This window comes from Oncorhynchus gorbuscha, linkage group LG16, assembly GCF_021184085.1.
Source record: "Oncorhynchus gorbuscha isolate QuinsamMale2020 ecotype Even-year linkage group LG16, OgorEven_v1.0, whole genome shotgun sequence".
Lineage (NCBI taxonomy): Eukaryota > Metazoa > Chordata > Actinopteri > Salmoniformes > Salmonidae > Oncorhynchus > Oncorhynchus gorbuscha.
Window position 1 is genome coordinate 67,467,394 of NC_060188.1, and position 26,008 is coordinate 67,493,401.

The 26,008-nt window shown below is 45.4% G+C and overlaps 1 protein-coding gene across 1 annotated transcript in view; it reads right to left on the reverse strand.

The window, feature by feature from the left end:
• LOC123999795 (neuronal tyrosine-phosphorylated phosphoinositide-3-kinase adapter 1-like) overlaps nt 1-21,658 on the reverse strand; it is a 34,993-nt gene extending 13,335 nt beyond the window's left edge. Inside the window, exon 1 of the mRNA XM_046305818.1 lies at nt 21,274-21,658. The gene's annotated coding sequence lies outside the window, so the exon portion shown is untranslated. The remainder of the gene's footprint in view (nt 1-21,273) is intronic.
• Between the last annotated feature and the right edge of the window lie 4,350 nt (nt 21,659-26,008).

The window sequence follows — 26,008 nt, forward strand, 5'->3', positions numbered from 1 at the left end:
ATGTAGCGCACACAAGGCTTCGTGCACATGACATGAGGAGTTAGGCTTGTTGTGAGGCAGATATTTGAATGCCCAACAGTGTGGTGTGCATTGGAGTATGCAAGCACAGTGTTGCGATTGGCTATGAAAAGCACAGCTGTCAGTGTGAGAGTTCAGGGGCTTTTGGTGGTTTTACTTATACTGCACGGGACTCTTTCCTTGCTATTGGTTTTAGTTTGAGAAGCATCACAAAGACTGGATCAAAAGTATGCCAACATCCAATGTGGACAAAATCAATAATGGTCGACTAGTACACATTTAATATAGCACTCAAGGAATCCGCCCACACATAACTGTATCAACCCTTCTCCAACGGCACAGGGAATTAAACAAAATATACTCCATTAGATTATACGTAACTTATTGTACGTCTGTCTCTGGAAGTTGTTGTTCATGTTGGACTTTAAATGTTTTTTTTTTTACAGGTTGGGATAGCCAATTTAATGTCTTATAAATCTCAACCTCAATCCGATTACAGTAAATGGAAGATTGTAGAGCCATATCCTGTATGCACAGTAAAAAAAAAATATTGAGAAAATTCAGTCAACTTAAAATTATATGTTTGCTCAACTTGTCTCATATGTTGATTCAAATAGAAATTATTATTTGGGTATCTTTACTAAAAGAGGCTGTGGAACTAGCTACTCATGCACTGCTTTTGACATATAACACTTTCAACATACATATTTGACATGCATGACTACATTGTGCATGTTCATTATACAGTAATTATTATTTCACATGTCACCACCTGGGATTTGAACTCGCAAACTCTCGGTTCATGGCATATCATTCTTCCTGCTACGCCAACATGGCTGTGTCAACGACTGATTCCAAATGTACTTTTACACCTTGCAATCCAAAGTAAATCTCCGCTTTGTTAAAAGTCCTCTAAAGTAAAACAATTGTATTTATTATAGTGATTAAGGAGTCAAATTAAAACAAATTAATATGCCCACCAACATTACACAACTAATACAGAAAACCATAAATGCTGAAATAAGTCAATCAAATCAATCAGGAGAGAATAGTCACATTAACTGATAATTGACACAGATAGCAAGAGATATAGAGAGTGAGAAAGGGAGGAGTGGGCATGGGAGAGAGGGAGAGAGATAAAGGTGGGGAGGAGGGGAGAGATAAATTGTCCTCAAGAGTAGGATGGATAGAGATACATAGAAAGACAGGGAGAGAGAAAGGGGGAGGGAAAGGGAGGGAGGAAGACAGCTCAGGCAGGAGCTCGAGGGAGAGAGGAAAGGGGGAGGGAAAGGGAGGGAGGAAGACAGCTCAGGCAGGAGCTCGAGGGAGAGAGGAGAGGGGAGGGAAAGGGAGGGAGGGAGGAAGACAGCTCAGGCAGGAGCTCGAGGGAGAGAGGAAAGGGGAGGGAAAGGGAGGAAGACAGCTCAGGCAGGAGCTCGAGGGAGAGAGGAAAGGGGGAGGGAAAGGGAGGGAGGAAGACAGCTCAGGCAGGAGCTCGAGGGAGAGAGGAAAGGGGGAGGGAAAGGGAGGGAGGAAGACAGCTCAGGCAGGAGCTCGAGGGAGAGAGGAAAGGGGGAGGGAAAGGGAGGGAGGGAGACAGCTCAGGCAGGAGCTCGAGGGAGAGAGGAAAGGGGGAGGGAAAGGGAGGGAGGAAGACAGCTCAGGCAGGAGCTCGAGGGAGAGAGGAAAGGGGAGGGAAAGGGAGGGAGGGAGGAAGACAGCTCAGGCAGGAGCTCGAGGGAGAGAGGAGAGGAGGTATTGGGAAAGATGAGGGAAGCCGATAAAGAGAGCAGTGTAGAGAAAAACATGAATAGACAAAAAACGAAGTGGGGACAGATTGATAGAGAGAAAAGGAGTGGGGATAAGTAACTGGAGAAAAAGAAGGCAATAGATAAACAGTGAAAAAGGAGAAGCTAGACTGTAAGAATTAGAGAATAGTCAGATTAATAGAAGATCGGAATGCCATGAACCACAAGGTTGTGAGTTCAAATTCCAAGTAGATTGCATGTTGAATAATGACCTTAATAATGACCCTTGACCTGTTGTTTGCCTGCCCCCTGTTTTTGTAATAAACCTTTGTTACTTCGAACTGTCTGCATCAGGGTCGTCTCCTGAGCCGTGATAAGTTTGGGCCAACTACAAATTTTAAGTTTAGGTAACATTTGAATGAAAAGTTGAGTAAACAAAAAAAGGCTGTGGAACCAGTTACTTAATAGTAATAAGTTGAAACAACTACATTTTTTTTGAAACATCATACAGAGAGCTGTGTCATCCCATCATGGTTCTGAGATGGCCCTGTGTGTCATCGTAGCTCCCATTATTCCTGTTGTCCAGAGCCCTGGCCTCCCTACCCACAATGCCCCGCTGCATGCTGCGGCCTCTCTACCCTCCGTGGTGTGGCGTAGTATGGTGTGGCGTGCTGTGTGACTCAGTGTTAATTAGGTTAGTGAGCTGAGAAACTGTAGGTCGGCCTTCTGTTAACAGGGCCACTGAGTTGGGCTTCCAGGATTTGGTGGCTGAGCAGGCAGCCCTGCAATTGTCGCATTACAGCTGTTGAGAAGTGTGCAAGTACCCAGGCTGCTGAGGATTAGGACACTGCATGGGAGATGGTTCAACAGGTTCACTACTCCACCATACAGCAGCACACCATACACACCATGTACTCCTAGAGCATGTTCTTATCAGAGCGTAAATGAACGTGGATGCAAAAGCAGCACTCACATGCCGTCTTATTCAGCTCTTACACGTGCTACAGTATAAGCACACGGCACGCACACACATGTACGGACACTCACTTGTGCTCACACACACACACACACACACACACACACACACACACACACACACACACACACACACACACACACACACACACACACACACACACACACACACACACACACACACACACACACACACACACACACACACACACACACACGCTATGTTGTGTATGCAGCCCACAATTTATATATGCAACCAAAGCCCCACACACTGACACATTAAAGCAGCAATTTGGGGATTTTAAAATCAGTTTAAGAGGCATTTACAGGGTCAGAAGTAATTTAAATCCACCTCATTGGAGCTAGGAGGGAGATGGAGGCAGATGGAGACAGATGGAGGCAGATGGAGACAGGTGGAGGCAAATGGTGACAGGTGGAGACAGATGGAGGCAGATGGAGACAGATGGAGACAGATGGAGACAGATGGAGGCAAATGGAGACAGATGGAGGCAAATGGAGACAGATGGAGGCAAATGGAGACAGATGGAGGCAAATGGAGACAGGTGGAGGCAGATGGAGACAGATGGAGGCAAATGGAGACAGATGGAGGCAAATGGAGACAGGTGGAGGCAGATGGAGTGGGATGGAGGCAGATGGAGACAGATGGAGGCAAATGGAGACAGGTGGTGACAGGTGGAGACAGATGGAGGCAAATGGAGACAGATGGAGGCAAATGGAGACAGGTGGAGGCAAATGGAGACAGATGGAGGCAAATGGAGACAGATGGAGGCAAATGGAGACAGGTGGAGGCAGATGGAGGCGGATGGAGGCAGATGGAGGCAGATAGAGACAGATGGAGTGGGATGGAGGCCGATGTAGACAGATGGAGACAGGTGGAGACAGATAGAGGCAGATGGAGACAGATGGAGTGGGATGGAGGCAGATGGAGACAGATGGACACAGATGGAGGCAGATGGACACAGATGGAGGTGTGATTCACATAACTGGATCTGCATGCAAGGCTGCAGATAATTTAGCCATTTAGGCACATGAGCAAACAAAACACACACTGACACATGGACACACACTGACACAAGGACATACACAATGACGCATGGACACACACTGACACATGGACACACAATGACACAAGGACATACACAATGACACATGGACACACACACACTGCACTGACACACACACTGACACATGGACACACACACTGACACATGGACACACACACTGACACATGGACACACACACTGACACATGGACATACACACTGACATACACACTGACACATGGACACACACACTGACACATGGACACACACACTGACACATGGACACACACACTGACACATGGACATACACACTGACACATGGACATACACACTGACACATGGACACACACACTGACACATGGACATACACACTGACATACACACTGACACATGGACACACACACTGACACATGGACACACACACTGACACACACACTGACACATGGACATACACACTGACACATGGACATACACACTGACACATGGACACACACACTGACACATGGACACACACACTGACACATGGACACACACACTGACACATGGACACACACTGACACATGGACACACACACTGACACATGGACACACACACTGACACATGGACACACACACTGACACATGGACACACACTGACACATGGACATACACACTGACACATGGACACACACACTGACACATGGACACACACACTGACACATGGACACACACAGACACATGGACACACACTGACACATGGACACACACTGACACATGGACATACACTGACACATGGACATACACACTGACACATGGACACACACACTGACACATGGACACACACACTGACACATGGACACACACACTGACACATGGACACACACACTGACACATGGACATACACACTGACACATGGACACACACACTGACACATGGACACACACACTGACACATGGACACACACACTGACACACACACTGACACACACACTGACACATGGACACACACACTGACACATGGACACACACTGACACATGGACATACACACTGACACATGGACACACACACTGACACATGGACACACACACTGACACATGGACACACACACTGACACATGGACACACACTGACACATGGACATACACACTGACACATGGACACACACTGACACATGGACACACACTGACACATGGACATACACACTGACACATGGACATACACAATGACACATGGACACATGGACATACACACTGACATACACAATGACACATGGACACATGGACACATGGACATACACACTGACATACACAATGACACATGGACACACACACACTGCACTGACACACACACTGACACACACACTGCACTGACACATGGACACACACACTGACACATGGACACACACACTGACACATGGACACACACACTGACACATGGACACACACACTGACACATGGACACACACTGACACATGGACACACACACTGACACATGGACACACACACTGACACATGGACACACACACTGACACATGGACACACACTGACACATGGACACACACACTGACACATGGACACACACACTGACACACACAATGACACATGGACACACACACACTGCACTGACACACACACTGACACACACACTGCACTGACACATGGACACACACACTGACACATGGACACACACACTGACACATGGACACACACACTGACACATGGACACACACACTGACACATGGACACACACACTGACACATGGACACACACTGACACATGGACACACACACTGACACATGGACACACACACTGACACATGGACACACACTGACACATGGACACACACACTGACACATGGACACACACACTGACACACACACTGACACACACACTGACACATGGACACACACACTGACACATGGACACACACACTGACACATGGACACACACACTGACACATGGACACACACACTGACACATGGACACACACACTGACACATGGACACACACACTGACACATGGACACACACACTGACACATGGACACACACACTGACACATGGACACACACACTGACACATGGACACACACACTGACACATGGACACACACACTGACACATGGACACACACACTGACACATGGACACACACACTGACACATGGACACACACACTGACACATGGACACACACACTGACACATGGACACACACACTGACACATGGACACACACTGACACATGGACACACACACTGACACATGGACACACACACTGACACATGGACACACACACTGACACATGGACACACACACTGACACATGGACACACACTGACACATGGACACACACACTGACACATGGACACACACTGACACATGGACACACACACTGACACATGGACACACACTGACACATGGACACACACACTGACACATGGACACACACACTGACACATGGACACACACACTGACACATGGACACACACACTGACACATGGACACACACACTGACACATGGACACACACTGACACATGGACATACACACTGACACATGGACATACACCCTGACACATGGACATACACACTGACATACACAATGACACATGGACACACACACACTGCACTGACACATGGACACACACACTGACACATGGACACACACACTGACACATGGACACACACACTGACACATGGACATACACACTGACACATGGACATACACACTGACACATGGACATACACATTGCACTGACACATGGACACACACACTGACACATGGACATACACACTGACACATGGACACACACACTGCACTGACACATGGACACACACACTGCACTGACACATGGACACACACACTGACACATGGACACACACACTGACACATGGACATACACACTGACACATGGACACACACACTGCACTGACACACACACTGACACATGGACATACACACTGACACATGGACATACACACTGACACATGGACACACACACTGACACATGGACACACACACTGCACTGACATACACACTGACACATGGACATACACACTGACATACACAATGACACATGGACACATGGACATACACACTGACATACACACTAACATACACAATGACACATGGACACACACACTGCACTGACACATGGACACACACACACTGCACTGACACACACACTGACACATGGACACACACACTGCACTGACACATGGACACACACACTGACACATGGACACACACACTGACACATGGACACACACACTGACACATGGACACACACACTGACACATGGACACACACACTGACACATGGACACACACACTGACACATGGACACACACACTGACACATGGACACACACACTGACACATGGACACACACTGACACATGGACACACACTGACACATGGACACACACTGACACATGGACACACACTGACACATGGACACACACTGACACATGGACACACACACTGACACATGGACACACACACTGACACATGGACACACACACTGACACATGGACACACACACTGACACATGGACACACACACTGACACATGGACACACACACTGACACATGGACACACACTGACACATGGACATACACACTGACACATGGACATACACACTGACATACACAATGACACATGGACACACACACTGACACATGGACACACACACTGACACATGGACACACACACTGACACATGGACACACACACTGACACATGGACACACACACTGACACATGGACACACACACTGACACATGGACATACACACTGCACTGACACATGGACATACACACTGCACTGACACATGGACACACACACTGACACATGGACACACACACTGCACTTACACATGGACACACACACTGCACTTACACATGGACACACACACTGACACATGGACACACACACTGACACATGGACACACACACTGACACATGGACATACACACTGACACATGGACATACACACACACTGACACATGGACACACACTGACACATGGACACACACTGACACATGGACACACACACTGCACTGACATACACACTGACACATGGACATACACACTGACACATGGACATACACACTGCACTGACACATGGACACACACTGACACATGGACACACACTGACACATGGACACACACACTGCACTGACACATGGACATACACACTGACACATGGACATACACACTGACACATGGACATACACACTGCACTGACATACACACTGACACATGGACACACACACTGCACTGACACATGGACACACATACACTGACACATGGACACACACAAAACCCTTCGAGCTATAACCTCAAATGCTCACTGATTAAAAGGTAGAGAACTGAAACAGTAAATTATGTGGAAAAAATCTGAAAATGCGATATGCCCACAGTTTGAACTAACCAAACAATAATTACTGTGAGAATCATCTCTGGTTGTAAAAAGGGAGTGGCTAACCTTACAGGCTTACAGTATATTGAGGATCTGTGGTGTCAAAGGACTGTGTCTGTGGCTGTTTCTACATCTCCTATTTAAACTCAACCTTGGATTACTTCTGAATCCACGCTTCGCATTCGCTGCCATCTGGGTTGTTTGTGGGAGACAGAGCTCCCGAGACAATGAGCCCTATATAAACTCCCCCTTCCCATCTCCCGATCCCTGTCTCCCCTCGTTCCCTCCCTCTCTCCCTGTCTCCCCTCTCTCCCTCCCTGTCTCCCCCTTCTCCCCTTGTTCCTCCCTCATCCCTCCCTGTCTCCCCCTTCTCCCCTCGTTCCCTCCCTCATCCCTCCCTGTCTCACCTTTCTCCCCTCGTTCCTTCCCTCATCCCTCCCTGTCTCCCCTCGTTCCTTCCCTCATCCCTCCCTGTCTCCCCATTCTCCCCTCGTTCCCTCCCTCATCCCTCCCTGTCTCCCCCTTCTCCCCTCCCTCATCCCTCCCTGTCTCACCTTTCTCCCCTCGTTCCCTGCCTCATCCCTCCCTGTCTTCCCCTGCCACTCCTCCCTCCCTCCTTTCCTACCCTGCCTCCCAGTGGTGGCAGAGAGAGCACCTGGCTGTCAGGCCGTCTGCTGCTGTCTGTCACGCCACAGAGCTGGCCTGTTACGGGGCACCACCACACCGCCCAACTGTACAGCACCGCACTGTGTGCTATCATGGCTTGACCCCACGCCGCGCGCATCCACACTGTCACCCTCACCACACTCTAACAAGCCCGACTGTATGCTGTGGCAGTCCGACACGCTGCAGCCAATAAGTCTGGGAGAGAAGGACTGGGAAGGAGGGAGGGAGAGGGAGGATAAGAGGGAGAAAGAGAGGGGGGAGGGGGACGGAGACAGACAGACAGACAGACAGACAGACAGACAGACAGACAGACAGACAGACAGACAGACAGACAGACAGACAGACAGACAGACAGACAGACAGACAGACAGACAGACAGACAGACAGACAGACAGACAGACAGACAGACAGACAGACAGACAGACAGACAGATATTGAAATGGAGGAAGGGAGAGAGGGGATACGTAAATGGAGAAAAGGGAGAAAAGAGGAGACGATAGACAAACAGTGAAAAGGGAGAAGAAGCTGGACTGTAAGAATTGGGGGAGGGCTGCCTGTGAAACCAGCCAGTCTCTCACGCCAGTCACTGAGTGTGTGGTCTCCTAGCAACACTGTCTGCATGTGTCTCTCTCCATCTACTAAATATTCACAAAGGGGGATGTTAGCGCTGTCGTTCATTATTATCTGAATGGGAAAGTTAACATGCTACGGATCCAATTTTACCCTGCTTAATTAGTATTTCTGTGTACACCTACATCGTGTCCTAATTGTCATGGTATATCTGTAACAAATAGACGCCATTCTTATATATTCTCCAGATAATAGACAGTCAGCTCTCAGGCTACCAGCCAATCACACAAACATGCATTATGGAAATCCATATAGGCCTACTATGAAATTAGATTGGGAGCAACCATGGTTACCATGCTGTATTTGGTGTGTGTGGTTGTTGTTGTTGTTGTTGTTGTTTGGCTATAGGAATAGATAATGTACCTTTCTTATGACAGAACAAGGCAAGAGAATACAGTGTGTTGTTGAGTCACTGTGATGTAATGTATGGTCAGAGAGGAACCCTACTGGGATACCACATGGAATTACTGCCAACCACTGGGCTGCTTACACCAAAACAAATGAATTCAAAGACCCAGAAAAAAGCATTCAATCATGCAACGCTTGGGAAATAGAGTGGTATTGGGTTTCTCCAAAAGAAAAATGAATCCATGTGACAGGCATTTGTATTTATTCAGTGGAACCCATTGAGATCAGGGTCTCATTTACAAAGGTGCCCCGAGGACAGCAGTACAACAATTAAAAATCTTCACCAAATTACAGAATCAACACTACAGTTTCAAACACCACAAGTACAATGATTTACATTCAATCCAAATCGCTGCAATTCTCATTAAATTAATTTAACATTAAAGTCCTACACTGTCCTAGAGGCACCAGAGAATCAAAATGTAGCGAGATTTGTCCTCTATCCAAAAATGGGGCACTAAACTGAAGGTGGATTTATCCAGATCGGTACGGACTAGTGGAACTTCGAGAGTTAACCATCCCTGTGAATGGGTTTGGTGTCTCATATTTTAACATGTTAACAGTGAACACACATACACACGCAAACACACGTGCACGTGCATGCACACATACAGATAAACACACTGCCCACATGTAGTACACCCTCCTTGTTTGGTATATTAATATATAATATATATATTCCCTCTTCCACCCTGCATTGGCTGCTCCTCTTCCTCTGCATTGTTCAAACTGAGTGACCAATGAATCTTTCATGGAGTTGGAACAGAAAATATACTCCAAATAAACGTCCTCCGTCCTCCTCTCACCCGGCCGTACCACTGGCTTTCTGTTCCACTAGCACACGTAACTGATTGGCAGCAGCTAATGGAGGATGATAATATGGCTTTCATTTATGTGATGAGTATTCTGCCAATAACACATTAATATGCTACATATACAGTACCAGTCAAAAGTTTGGACTTTTATACTATTTTCTACATTCTAGAATAGTAGTGAAGACATCAAAACTATGAAATAACACATATTGAATAATGTAGTCAACATAAAAGTGTTAAACAAATATATTTTATATTTGAGATTCTTCAAAGTAGCCACCCTTTGCCTTGATGACAGCCTTGCACACTCTTCGCATTCTCTCAACCAGTTTCATGAGGTAGTCACCTGGAATACATTTAAATTATCAGGTGTGCCTTGTTACGGTGTGTGTTTGAGCCAATCAGTTGTGTTGTGACAAGGTAGGGGTGGTTGTATGTCGCTCTGGATAAGAGCGTCTGCTAAATGACTTAAATGTAAATGTGTACAGAAGATATTTGGTAAGAGACCAAGTCCATATTATGGCAAGAACAGCTCAAATAAACAAAGAGAAACAACAGCCCATCATTACTTTAAGACATGAAGGTCAATCAATGCGGAAAATATCAAGAACTTTTAAACTTTCTTCAAGTGCAGTCGCCACCACAGGAAAGGAAGACCCAGAGTTACCTCTGCTGCAGAGTATAAGTTCATTAGATTTATCAGCCTCAGAATGTTCCGCCAAAGTAAATGCTTCACAGAGTTCACGTAACAGACACATCTCAACATCAACTGTTCAGAGGAGACTGTGTGAATCAGGCCTTCATGGTAGAATTGCTGCAAAGAAACCACTACTAAAGGACACCAATAAGAAGAATGTACTTTCTTGGGCCAAGAAACACAAGCAATGGACATTAGACCGGTGGAAATCTGTCCTTAGTTCTGATGAGTCCAAATTTGTCTTTGTGAAACGCAGAGTAGATGAACGGATCATCTCCACATGTGTGGTTCCCATCATGAAGCATGGAGGAGGAGGTGTGATGGTGTGGGGGTGCTTTGCTGGTGACACTGTCAGTGATTTATTTAGAATTCAACACACTTACCCAGCATGGCTACCACAGCATTCTGCAGCGATACGCCATCCCATTTGGTTTTTGCTTAGTGGGACTATCATTTGTTTTTCAATAGGACAATGATCCAAAACACATCCACCAGGCTGTGTAAGGGCTATTTGACCAAGAAAGAGAGTGATGGAGTGCTGCATCAGATGACCTGGCCTCCACAATCACTTGACCTCAACCCAACTTTTATGTAACTTTTATTTAACTAGGCAAGTCAGTTAAGAAGAAATTCTTATTTACAATGACGGCCTACACCGGCCAAATCCGGACAACGCTGGGCCCAACTGTGCACCGCCCAATCACAGCTGGTTGTGATACAGCCTAGATTTGAACCAGGGTGTCTGTAGTGATGCCTCTAGGACTGAGATGCAGTGCCTTAGACTGCTGTGCCACTTGGGAGCCCCATTTGAGATGGATTGGGATGAGTTGGACAGCAGAGTGAAGAAAAAGCAGTCAACAAGTGCTCAGCATATGTGAGAACTCCTTCAAGACTGTTGGAAAATAATTTATCATGAAGCTGGTTGAGAGAATGCCAAGAGTGTGCAAAGCTGTCATCAAGGCAAAGGGTGGCTACTTTGAAGAATCTCAAATATAAAATATATTTTGATTTGTTTTTGGTTACGTTTTTGGTTACTACATGATTCCATATGTGTTACTTCATAGTTGTGATGTCTTCACTATTATTCTACAATATAGAAAATAGTCAAAATAAAGAAAAACCCATGAATAGCTGTGTCCAAACTTTTGACTTGTACTGTATATTTTACATTTCTATATATGTTTATGTGTGTGTGTACACTTGCGTGCATAGTAAATTTGTATTACTCTTTTTGTATATTACCGTACAATTAGCATAAGAAAATTACAGTAAACTAGTTGTGCATACTCTCTCAACTCTCTCTCTCTCTATGGTGCAGTCAACATACGAAGGCACTCAGTGACCTCCATCTCCCCCTCTCCCTCCTGCTGTAACCTGCCCTTTGCTTCATCATCTCTGGTTGGAATTTGCAGTAACCTGCCCTTGGCTTCATCATCTCTGGTTGGAATCTGTAGTAGCCTGCCCTTGGCTTCATCATCTCTGGTTGGAATCTGTAGTAGCCTGCCCTTGGCTTCATCATCTCTGGTTGGAATCTGCAGTAACCTGCCCTTGGCTTCATCATCTCTGGTTGGAATCTGTAGTAGCCTGCCCTTGGCTTCATCATCTCTGGTTGGAATCTGTAGTAGCCTGCCCTTGGCTTCATCATCTCTGGTTGGAATCTGCAGTAACCTGCCCTTGGCTTCATCATCTCTGGTTGGAATCTGTAGTAGCCTGCCCTTGGCTTCATCATCTCTGGTTGTAATCTTCAGTAACCTGCTCTTGGCTTCATCATCTCTGGTTGGAATCTTCAGTAACCTGCTCTTGGCTTCATCATCTCTGGTTGTAATCTTCAGTAACCTGCTCTTGGCTTCATCATCTCTGGTTGGAATCTGTAGTAGCCTGCCCTTGGCTTCATCATCTCTGGTTGTAATCTTCAGTAACCTGCTCTTGGCTTCATCATCTCTGGTTGGAATATTCAGTAACCTGCCATTGGCTTCATCATCTCTGGTTGGAATCTTCAGTAACCAAGGTGACTCAGTGCACTCAGTACATGAACATTCACGGGCTAACAACACACACGAGAACACACAAACACCTACAAGCATGTGCGCATTCACACACACACATACACACCGTATGCTCAAGAACATTTTTAATGGAGGAGAGGCCAAACACACACAACCACCTCTACTGTCTCAGACAAACACCCTCAGCAAGGAGTCCCAGACAATACCTTAGCTCTGCTTTGCTTTGCTCTGCGTGTGTGTGCGTGCTTGAGAGAGAAGAGAGAGGAGAGCGAGAGGAAGAGAGAGAGGAAGAGAGAGAGGAAGAGAGAGAGGAAAAGAGAGGAAAAGAGAGGAAAAGAGAGTGGAAAAGAGAGCGTATATTCCGGCACTGGAAGCTCAGCATGTGTGCTACAGTATGTGCAGCATACGCGCCATGATGAGAGGAGCGGCAAAGCGGCACACCACACTCCTTGGTGATACCATTGGGCTGCTGCTGAGTCTCTCATCCAACAGGACAGCCTGCCCTCGGGGGACAGACACAGACACACTCTGCCTCGGCTGGCTCTGTGAGCCTGAATTTACACACACTCTAAACGGCAAGGCCAGCATGACCTGCTGCTGGTGTCCCGCGTTGCCATGGGAAATTTGGAAGCCACCATCATGTCATAGACAGAAAGGCAGACAGACACACACACAAACTCAATCACTCACTCACATGCACACACACAAATAAACAAACAAAACAGCACACATCATGCAAACAAAAACACACACAATGATATCCCTCCCACTTCTAAATCTCTGGGGATCATCTTGGCTGGCTATGTCTGTCTACTGTCATGTGCTGTCTGTGCTGCTGCGTTCATCCCTCCCCTCTGGGTAGCTGAGGAATAGAGAGGGCATGTGTGTGTAGAAAGAAGGAAGGTGTGTTTGTGTGTGTGCGAGAGAGAGAGAGAGAGAGAGAGAGAGAGAGAGAGAGAGAGAGAGAGAGAGAGAGAGAGAGAGAGAGAGAGAGAGAGAGAGAGAGAGAGAGAGAGAGAGAGAGAGAGAGAGAGAGAGAAGGGTAGCAGTAATGACAATGGGAAAATGCAGTTCCTCAGGGAGGAGGGGGCAGAAGCTTAAAGACGCACACACTCCAGAACACGAAGCCAGCATCCTTTTCTAAACAGGATCTGACTATCCTTTCGTATTTTATGCAAATTAACCTGCAACATTGCCCTGCCCCCTCCTTGTTGCTCTGAACTCCTCTATTGTATAATGCAGACCATTGGTTTGTTTTATATGCAAACAAAATTGCATGGCAATAAAATAAGCACATTTATTTTTAGGCAAACCTACAATGCCTCTGATGTCATTGACGATATTTAGTAGCATTAAGAAGCAATGAACCAGGACTGTATGAATACAATCATCAATCGATCAAATGTATTTATAAAGCCCTTTTTAAGTCAGCAGATGTCACAAAGTGCTATACAGAAACCCAGCCTAAAACCCCAAAGAACAAGCATTGCAGACGTAGAAGCACGGTGGCTAGCAAAAACTCCCTAGAAAGGCAGGAACCTAGGAAGACACCTAGAGAGGAAACAGGCTCCGAGGGGTGGCCACTCCTCTTTTTACTGTGCCGGGGGATATTATAGGAGTACAAGGACTTTAAGGCTAGATCGTTCTTCAAGATATTCAAACGTTCATAGATGACCAGCAGGGTCAAATAATAATCACAGTGGTTGTAGAGGGTGCAACAGGTCCGTACCTCAGGAGTAAATGTCAGTTGGCTTTACATAGCATTCAGAGGTCGACACGGCAGGTGCGGTAGAGAGAGATAGAGTGTACCAACCCCTTTAACTTTATAATGGTAGTCTAACATCTCCCCAAATTGCTAACGCATATTTTGTCTGAGAAGACAACAGTGTCTAAGAGTGACAACAAATACTGTAGTTGGGGTCTATTACTGAGTGGAATATATTTACATACTGTATTGCAAACCCAGATGAGATCCATGACAATTAGCATGGTATAAGGAGAAGATAGAGCCATCCACCTGCTTATTAAACAGCATGATCATTACACCGGGGCACCATGTGCTGAGAACAATAAAAGGCCTCTCACAAATGTGCAGGTTTGTCACACAATGCCATCGATGTCTAAAGTTTTGAGGGAGCGTGCAATTGGCTTGCTGACTGCAGGAATCTCTACCAGATCTGTTGCCAGATAATTTTATGTTCATTTCTCTACCATAAGCCGCCTCAAACATCGTTTTAGAGAATTTGGCAGTACGTCCAACCCGGCCTCACAACCACAGACCATGTGTAATCACGCCAGCTCAGGACCTCCACATCTGGCTTCTTCACCTGCGGGATGGTCTGAGACCAGCCAATCGTACAGCTGATGAAACTGTGGGTGTGCACAACTGAAGAATTTCTGTACAAACGGTCAGAAACCGTCTCAGGGATGCTCATCTGCGTGCTCATCATCCTCATCAGGGTCTTGACCTGATAGCAGTTCGGCATTGTAACCAACTTCTGTTGGCAAATGCTCACCTTCAATGGCCACTGACACGCTGGAGAAGTGTGCTCTTCATGGATGAAGCCAAGCTAGAGCTCTGTTTGAAGTTCACAGCGACTGGGGCAGACGTTGTGAGCAAGAGACCTTAAGGAAATACGCACATTTTCTCTAACCCTAAATATACAAATATGTATTTTACAGTTATAAGGAAGGTGAAATCTTATAGTTAGTTGTTTTGTTAATTGATTATACTACTTTAGAACAAATATTTCTACCAGAAAGGTGAGATTTTAACCTTTCTTGGAGTATGCAGCATTACTAGTTATTGTTTATGGCCCTCTCATAATAAATCATTACTTTTGGGTATTATGTAGATTGCATTTTCGATTACATTTAGTTACATTTAAGAGTTTATTAACATATTTTGTAAGCAAAACTATTTGACTCTTATTGTAATTAATTATAGATTATATTTCATAGAAATCTGGAAACAGTGGACAGCTACTTTAAATAGGCTGTTGTGCACTCCAATCAGACAGCAATACTTTATCCTACCCATACTATACTACATTTAAATAGGCTATTTCCCTCAAAATAACAATATTTGCTTGCATTACAGTTGATCAACCACTAGAAGTTGTGCGTACGCATGGTCTGAGATTTTGCGTGGAGATATGCTCACTTTCCAGACAAGTTCAAAATTGATAACAACCTACAACCTTTGCGGGAAAACTGGCACACGCATGTTTTAGAGTCTTTCCTCTGCCCACGCACTTGAGGCCCCTGAAGTGGAACGAGCAGCAAGGAGCAGCCTGTCTGACATGTTTACCTCTGCTGTTTCTGGGCCAGCCAGTGGAAGAGAGGAGAGAGGGATGCTACTGGAGGGAGCTCTGCTGCTCTGCTGTTTCTGGGCCAGCCAGTGGAAGAGAGGAGAGAGGGATGCTACTGGAGGGAGCTCTGCTGCTCTGCTGTTTCTGGGCCAGCCAGTGGAAGAGAGGAGAGAGGGATGCTACTGGAGGGAGCTCTGCTGCTCTGCTGTTTCTGGGCCAGCCAGTGGAAGAGAGGAGAGAGGGATGCTACTGGAGGGAGCTCTGCTGCTCTGCTGTTTCTGGGCCAGCCAGTGGAAGAGAGGAGAGAGGGATGCTACTGGAGGGAGCTCTGCTGCTCTGCTGTTTCTGGGCCAGCCAGTGGAAGAGAGGAGAGAGGGATGCTACTGGAGGGAGCTCTGCTGCTCTGCTGTTTCTGGGCCAGCCAGTGGAAGAGAGGAGAGAGGGATGCTACTGGAGGGAGCTCTGCTGCTCTGCTGTTTCCCTCCCTCACTGTTGTGTATGATTCATGTTCCGTTAAACCACTTATTTGAACCATTTACGTCGCTTATCTGTTTTTCCCTATCGCTGTCGTCCTCGGTTCCTTTCAACCACCTCTGTTGATGAGCAGGGATTGTATTCTAAATCCAACTCTCTACTTCTGTCTTCCTCCCTCTCTTGTTTACTATAGTATAAATCCTCGATGAACCTTTTCCCCTTTTTTGAGTTTTTAGTAAATCCGTGTGTGAGTTTCGATCAGATGGAGAGGAGCTCATCAACACAAGCTGAGTACTATGAGGAGATGAGAGGGCTGTTAGGAGAGACACACACACAGCAGTCTCTTATGGAAACACTCATCTCTGTCATGTTTATTAGTTGTATAATGGTAGTTATCATGATTGATCTATACTTCCAGAACCTTACAAACTTTGAGGAGTTTCTGCGTAAACAACTAATTGCCATGTAGTTATGCAGGCTAGCTACTTCTCCTTTGCTATCTAGCCAACTAAATCTAACACGCATCAAGCAGCTGAAATGACAGCAATTTAGTTTGTTTTACCTTCGTTTCTATTGCCATTCATTTGGATATATCCATTATTATGATCTTGATACATGAATTTGCCTGGCTCAGAGAAGCTGTCAGTCTCATCACGTTCATATGCATGGTACTGTGGAGATTGCACTAATCTACTACCAAATCTGGGATAGGTCTTCATCCTGTGAGCACCCAGCACCAGGCTCCAGCTCTCATCCATCCCCAGCTTTAGAGAGGACTACAGCTGGACTCCACAGTCACTCTGCAGTCTAATATTACTGCACCTGCTCTGGTTCCTTAACCCACACTCAGAGACACTCTCTCTCTCTCTCGCCCTCCCTCTCTCTCACTCACTCGCTCGCTCCTTCCCTCCCTCCCCACAAACAGGGCTCCAAAGCATACTGTATATAATCATACTGCTCACATTCTGGTCCGGTCAAATACAATTTTGAGATTCCAGGAAAGCTGCGGTAAAAGATTCATCGCAGATCAGCCAGATCGGGAGCCCGGCAATGCCAGAATTCTAGTGGAGAAAGGAGCTTTAAACGTGAGCATCTGGCATGTCTGTCTGACACTCGCCAGTTCCTCCCTCCGTCTCCCTCTCTGTCTCTCTCTCACGCCCTCTGTAAGCCTTTTCTTGCCCCCTGTCTGTCGGGCTCATTTGAGTATCCCTCCATTTTCCAATCACTCGTCATCTCTGGAATCCCACCACGTCTTTGTCTGGAACGACTAGCCCTCATCAAAGGAAAATGGCTAGATAGTGTTTGCCTTTCTCTCTTTCCCTCTCTCGTTTATTGCAGTGGACCCTCGTTTCCCTCCTTTAGTCATCATCCCCACTTACACACCTATCCACGCCGGTGTTGCGGTTTGCATCCTACTCATTGATATCTTGAAATAAAGGATACCAGAATTATGTGAGGTTTCCAACAATGCTGCTGAAACCTGTGTGTTTTTCATTCATGTTTCCTGAGTGAGAAGCTGCTCAAAATATAGAGGGTTCATTGGGTTCATTGGCACCAACTGTCCTTTCTCAGATAAAATGTTCAAGTTGTCCGTGATGAGATTCGAACAATCATATTTATGAAGATAGCATTAGCAATGAAAACACTGAATTGTGTGACCTTCAGGGAGAAAGGGATCGGTGGGAATTTGTACGTTACTACTGCATTGGCCACCTTTGTAGTAGGAGAAAGACGTTGGCGCTGTGTTCTTATCCACCACCACTAGTAGTTGAGATTCTCTGTCTGCTATAATCACTGAACTTTGAAGGAGTTCAGGGACATTGGGTGAGGATGATGATGCTTGATGCTTTTAACTTCTGTTTTAAACAATATTGTAGGACACCTTGGTTCCTAAAGCAGTCTCTAATAGACACACTTACACTAACAGAGATGCAAACACACGCAGAAATCTCTATATGGAGATTTTCAAACAGGAATATGATCCAACCCCAACATATACACGTACATCTATAGTATAATACCACTATGTAACTAAGCTTTCACTATAAAAGCAAATCATAAAACAAACATAGAAGCGAGTAAGGAGCGGTGCCATCTAGATGCCAGTCAATTCATGTATTGCACTGGAATTTGCAGTAAATTCAACTGACCAGAAATTCAATGGACACATATTACACACATACACTCCTGAACCTGAGTGTATGTGAACCTGAGTGTGTTTGACAGGATATGGAATTGCAGCCTGGTCTCAGACTAGACGTAACATAGTAAATGTCAATAAGGGACACACTCAAATTAGTATGATATGTAATGTTTGGTATGGTGCATAAGAAAGAAGGCTACTTAAGGCAAAAATGAATAATAATAACGCGGATGTCTAGCAACCCAAAGGTTGATTGTTCGAATCTCATCACGGACAACTTGAACATTTTATCAACTTTTCAACTATTTAATTATTTTTAGCTACTTTGCAACTACTTAGCATGTTAGCTAGCCCTTCCCCTAACCCTAACCTTAACCTATAACCCTAACCCCTAGCCAAGCTAACATTAGTCAGCTAGCTAACATTAGTATTAGCCACCTTGCTAACATTAGCCACAACAATTTGGAATTCATAAACATATCATACATTTAGAAAATTCATAACATATTGTACATTTAGTAAATTCATAACATATTGTACATTTAGTAAATTCATAACATATCATACGAATTGTAATTCGTAATACATCATACGAAATGAATGATGGACATGCACAAATTAATATATACCATACGAAATGTAACATATACTAAATGAAGTATCTCCGATTTACACAAAGAATAATATGAAATGTTCTGAGACCAGGTTGGGAATTGGATTCAGTCAAATAAATTGTTAGCCCACAGATGTGTATAGACACCATTGCGCATGTGGAGTTGAGCTTCTTAACTAAAACTCCTCATTACGCCCATCCAAATAAAATGTAATTATGATTATTATTTATAAAAAGCTTATAATTATTTGCATAGAATGTGTGTGTAGAAATGCTCCACATTGCTCTGCAAGGGTGGGGACACATGTCTGCAGTCACAGTCACACAAAAAGCCTTGAAATCCCCCACCCCACCAACCCTCCTCCTGTAATTTAGTAGGTCTACATTTGGTGCTTATTTGTCAGTCTCAACAACATAAAAAGATCTGCCTCAAATGTATGTGTGTGTGGGTGAGCGGGAGTCACGTTTGAGCCCGTATCCAGCACTGAAATGCTACACGCACAACCCGGCACGCCTCCACCTCTATGTTTGTCCAATTCAACGACCGTGGATATGACATGTAGCATATGCATTCTCACGTTGGCATTACATTTATTTGAGATTAAATTATATTATCTGAAGCAATGATATAAAATAGCTTCACGAACTCCTGAAAACAAATGATCATCCCAGCCAGACGAGCACATCCCCAACCCAACAGCCCAAATGACAAACCAATTTACCTGACAACGCGCACAGGCGTGCGTAATGTCTACACCAGAATATTTATCCACATAAACAAAATCAACCATGCAATTATTATTAATTCCAATGAAACTATCGGTATGTTTTACGTGACGACAACGTCTGACGAGTGGTTTTCTGACACAGTGGTCCGCTCATATGATTAAAACGATGCCATGCATGGGCTCCATCATCACGAGTCAGCTGATCGACTTCTTGTTATCGTGTGAAATATTTACGAGCACTAGCCACTACTGAATTTAAGACCTGGGCTACGTTATCTTTATACTTATGTGGCAAATAAAGCAGACATGCTGACTACAGTTTTTGTGGAAAATTGCATCGCCTACAAACACACGATATGGCCTCTAGTAGACTAGGCTACGTGTGCTACAGCAGAAAGTGCGTAAATTGTTGTGGAAAAACACCTCTCGCTCCTACAAACACTGACTTCTCATGCAATTAAACCGTAGGGTATATCACATGCAATTGCATATCAAGGGAATATGATTTCATCGATGGCGTTTGGTTATTCAAATAAGAGGCAACATTTGCTGTTCCTATAACATGTTGAGGGAAATAAATGTAAAGGCATTACCTTGTAAAACAACGGAGGTATGGCTTGGCGCAGGGGTAAGCGCCAATATCCAGTAGTAAAATCAGACAACAACAAAACCACGCCGGGATGTTGATGATGACATTGCCGTCTTCCTGGAAGAATGGCCAAATTAATACACTTTTTCCAGATGTGTCGAGAAATACTGAAAGATAGAATATCGAAATGGGCGGATCTTAGAAGATTGCTGGCTCTTGTTTACATGCACAGCGTTTCTATTTGTTCACCGATTAAATTGCCACTATGGGCTACCCTTTAAGAATTCTGATTGAAATCCATGGTGCAGTTCATTGCGACGTTACAAAATGCTATTCTCCCCCCCAAAAAACCCATTCACAAATAAAATAATGGAACGCTCCTAGATTCTGCACGTTATCCGAACCATCCGATAAAACATGGATGGCTTAAATTAAAAAAATGAACAACTGCACAAATAAACACAAGCAGTGCGCTACCAGATATTTGCATTTATATTAATATTAATAATTGTTCTCCAGAGGAGGCCATTGGTTGATCAAATAGCGGATGCAATGAGGCAGGTTTATGAAGATTCCATAATGCGCGTCTCGCTCAACCGATGTGACGCTCTGTTTTTTTTAATTGTCGAGTCGACATATCTGACCGCCTTACCGAGTATACATTTTCTATGTATTTGTTTCCTACATTTCTATGTTTGCCCTTTTCCCCGCCTCTCTCTATCGACTCAGGTTGAGTAGTATTTACAATTTCGTCTGCGGTCTCATTGCAGACGTAAGCAGTCTGGCAGCGTGTGCTTTTTTATATCCGAGGTTCACAGCAGCACATCTTTTTACCTTAGAAAATGACAGAGGCTACAACATATATTAATACACACATACAATCACACACGGCTTGGAAAAAAACACAATGTTTACCGGTTGACATGACACTCGTTGAACTCTAACAGACAGATTCAAAAAAAATATTCAGAGATACATTCAACCACTTCAAGACTTAAGCAATTCATCTGAATAGGCAGTTATGTTATGAACAGTTATGTTATGAACAGTTATGTTATGAACAGTTATGTTATGAACAGTTATGTTAAACATAGTTATTCACCCTATCACTTCATTGGGTTCTTCCTATTGCGCCCCTTTAGGTCTGTTTTCATATTGAGAACTGCAAACTAAATAGTGAGCAGAGTGAGTTAAATTGGGATTTTATTCGCGGTGGAACTGTCCAAAAACTGTTTTACATTCCACGATCATTTTGAAAAACAGATATGTCTATTCAATTACCACTTTATAACAGTTGTCTATTATGCTACAAGTTCTAGGCTGTCTGTCGTGGCTGGTATTATTTCAATCCATTCATGTTTCGCCTTGCCTTCTGCCTGCAATAAGAGGTTCACTCATTAGGCTGTCAAAAAGTATCTATTATATTGACAACATCGTTGAGTGACCAGGAGGAGGAGAGATCAGGTGGGACCATTCTAGCCAATGAGAGGGCAGATAGGCGTGTGAATAACAGGCACATTTCCAATATAAAGTAGTTTTTTTTCAAAGTTGCCGAAATGCCATGCGCTTCCACTCATATAAGTGCATTCATAACAACCTAACCATTGCTAAATATTATTATATTTGATCAAATAAGCCTCACGTAGCTCGTTAGCAATTATTTTCTGTTGTTGACCAAATTTAACATTCTCATTGACCATACAGACATTTCTCACCTCGTGGTCGTCTTTTCGTGGACAGATTTGGGGCAGAGTAAACACTCTTGTTTCGACTCTTCCTCTCTGGCTATATGAGCTGTCAGGGCAAGGTGCTGTTCAGTGACCTTGGTGCTGAATAAACTGGCAGTCTCCTGTTTAGGCTACCTTATTTACATTCACATTTACATTTAAGTCATTTAGCAGACGCTCTTATCCAGAGCGACTTACAAATTGGTGCATCCAGTAGAACAGTCACTTTACAATAGTGCATCTAAATCTTAAAGGGGGGGGGGTGAGAAGGATTACTTATCCTATCCTAGGTATTCCTTAAAGAGGTGGGGTTTCAGGTGTCTCCGGAAGGTGGTGATTGACTCCGCTGTCCTGGCGTCGTGAGGGAGTTTGTTCCACCATTGGGGGGCCAGAGCAGTGAACAGTTTTGACTGGGCTGAGCGGGAACTGTACTTCCTCAGTGGTAGGGAGGCGAGCAGGCCAGAGGTGGATGAACGCAGTGCCCTTGTTTGGGTGTAGGGCCTGATCAGAGCCTGGAGGTACTGAGGTGCCGTTCCCCTCACAGCTCCGTAGGCAAGCACCATGGTCTTGTAGCGGATGCGAGCTTCAACTGGAAGCCAGTGGAGAGAGCGGAGGAGCGGGGTGACGTGAGAGAACTTGGGAAGGTTGAACACCAGACGGGCTGCGGCGTTCTGGATGAGTTGTAGGGGTTTAATGGCACAGGCAGGGAGCCCAGCCAACAGCGAGTTGCAGTAATCCAGACGGGAGATGACAAGTGCCTGGATTAGGACCTGCGCCGCTTCCTGTGTGAGGCAGGGTCGTACTCTGCGGATGTTGTAGAGCATGAACCTACAGGAACGGGCCACCGCCTTGATGTTAGTTGAGAACGACAGGGTGTTGTCCAGGATCAAGCCAAGGTTCTTAGCGCTCTGGGAGGAGGATACAATGGAGTTGTCAACCGTGATGGCGAGATCATGGAACGGGCAGTCCTTCCCCGGGAGGAAGAGCAGCTCCGTCTTGCTGAGGTTCAGCTTGAGGTGGTGATCCGTCATCCACACTGATATGTCTGCCAGACATGCAGAGATGCGATTCGCCACCTGGTCATCAGAAGGGGGAAAGGAGAAGATTAATTGTGTGTCGTCTGCCTAGCAATGATAGGAGAGACCATGTGAGGTTATGACAGAGCCAAGTGACTTGGTGTATAGCGAGAATAGGAGAGGGCCTAGAACAGAGCCCTGGGGGACACCAGTGGTGAGAGCGCGTGGTGAGGAGACAGATTCTCGCCACGCCACCTGGTAGGAGCGACCTGTCAGGTAGGACGCAATCCAAGCGTGGGCCGCGCCGGAGATGCCCAACTCGGAGAGGGTGGAGAGGAGGATCTGATGGTTCACAGTATCGAAGGCAGCCGATAGGTCTAGAAGGATGAGAGCAGAGGAGAGAGAGTTAGCTTTAGCAGTGCGGAGCGCCTCCATGATACAGAGAAGAGCAGTCTCAGTTGAATGACTAGTCTTGAAACCTGACTGATTTGGATCAAGAAGGTCATTCAGAGAGAGATAGCGGGAGAGCTGGCCAAGGACGGCACGTTCAAGAGTTTTGGAGAGAAAAGAAAGAAGGGATACTGGTCTGTAGTTGTTGACATCGGAGGGATCGAGTGTAGGTTTTTTCAGAAGGGGTGCAACTCTCGCTCTCTTGAAGACGGAAGGGACGTAGCCAGCGGTCAGGGATGAGTTGATGAGCGAGGTGAGGTAAGGGAGAAGGTCTCCGGAAATGGTCTGGAGAAGAGAGGAGGGGATAGGGTCAAGCGGGCAGGTTGTTGGGCGGCCGCTGGTCGCGGTACTGTCCATATTGCTGAATGTTTGTGGGCCTAGGCGCTGCCCTGTTCAGTTGCAGTGTTACTGAATAGGTAATAACTTGTTTTCTTTGAGCTGAACTAGCAACTGCCCATTTTTCTGAATGCTTGTGAGCCGGTAGGGCACATAAATTACGATAAAAGTATTGTGCGGGCTGTCTTGTTAGACTTCAGTGCAGCTTTTGACGTAATCGATCATAGTCTGCTGCTGGAAAAACGTATGTGTTATGGCTTTGCACCCACAGTTATAATGTGGATAAAGAGCTACTAGTCTAACAGAACACAGGGGATGTTTAATGGAAGCCTCTCAAACATAATCCAGGTAGAAGCATGAATTTCCCCCAGGGTATTGCCCTTTTTCAAGCCTTACTTGTAAGGCCAGTGTATCTATGTATGCGGATGACTCAACACTATACACGTCAGCTACTACAGTGACTGAAATGACTGCAACACTTAACAAAGAGCTGCAGTTGGTTTTGGAATGGTCAGCAAGGAATAGGTTAGTCCTAAATATTTCCAAAAATAAAAGCATTGTATTTGGGACAAATCATTCACTAAACCCTATACCTCAACTACATATCATACTGAATCATTTGGAAATGAAGCAAGTTGACGTGACTAAACTGCTTTGTAGTAACGCTGGACTGTAAACTGTCATGGTCAACACATATTGAAACAACATTAGCTAAGATGGAGACAAGTCTGTGCATAATAAAGTGCTGCTCTGCCTTCTTAACAACAGTATCAACCAGGCAGGTCCTACGGGCCCTGGTTTCTACCTTCTTAACAACACTATCAACAAGGCAGGTCCTACGGGCCCTGGTTTCTACCTTCTTAACAACACTATCAACAAGGCAGGTTCTACAGGCTCTGGTTTCTACCTTCTTAACAACACTATCAACAAGGCAGGTCCTACGGGCCCTGGTTTCTACCTTCTAAATAAAACTATCAACAAGGCAGGTCCTACGGGCCCTGGTTTCTACCTTCTTTACAAAACTATCAACAAGGCAGGTTCTACGGGCCCTGGTTTCTACCTTCTTAACAAAACTATCAACAAGGCAGGTCCTACGGGCCCTGGTTTCTACCTTCTTAACAACACTATCAACAAGGCAGGTCCTACGGGCCCTGGTTTTGTCGCACCTGGACTACTGTTCAGTAGTGTGGTCAGGTGCCACAAAGAGGGA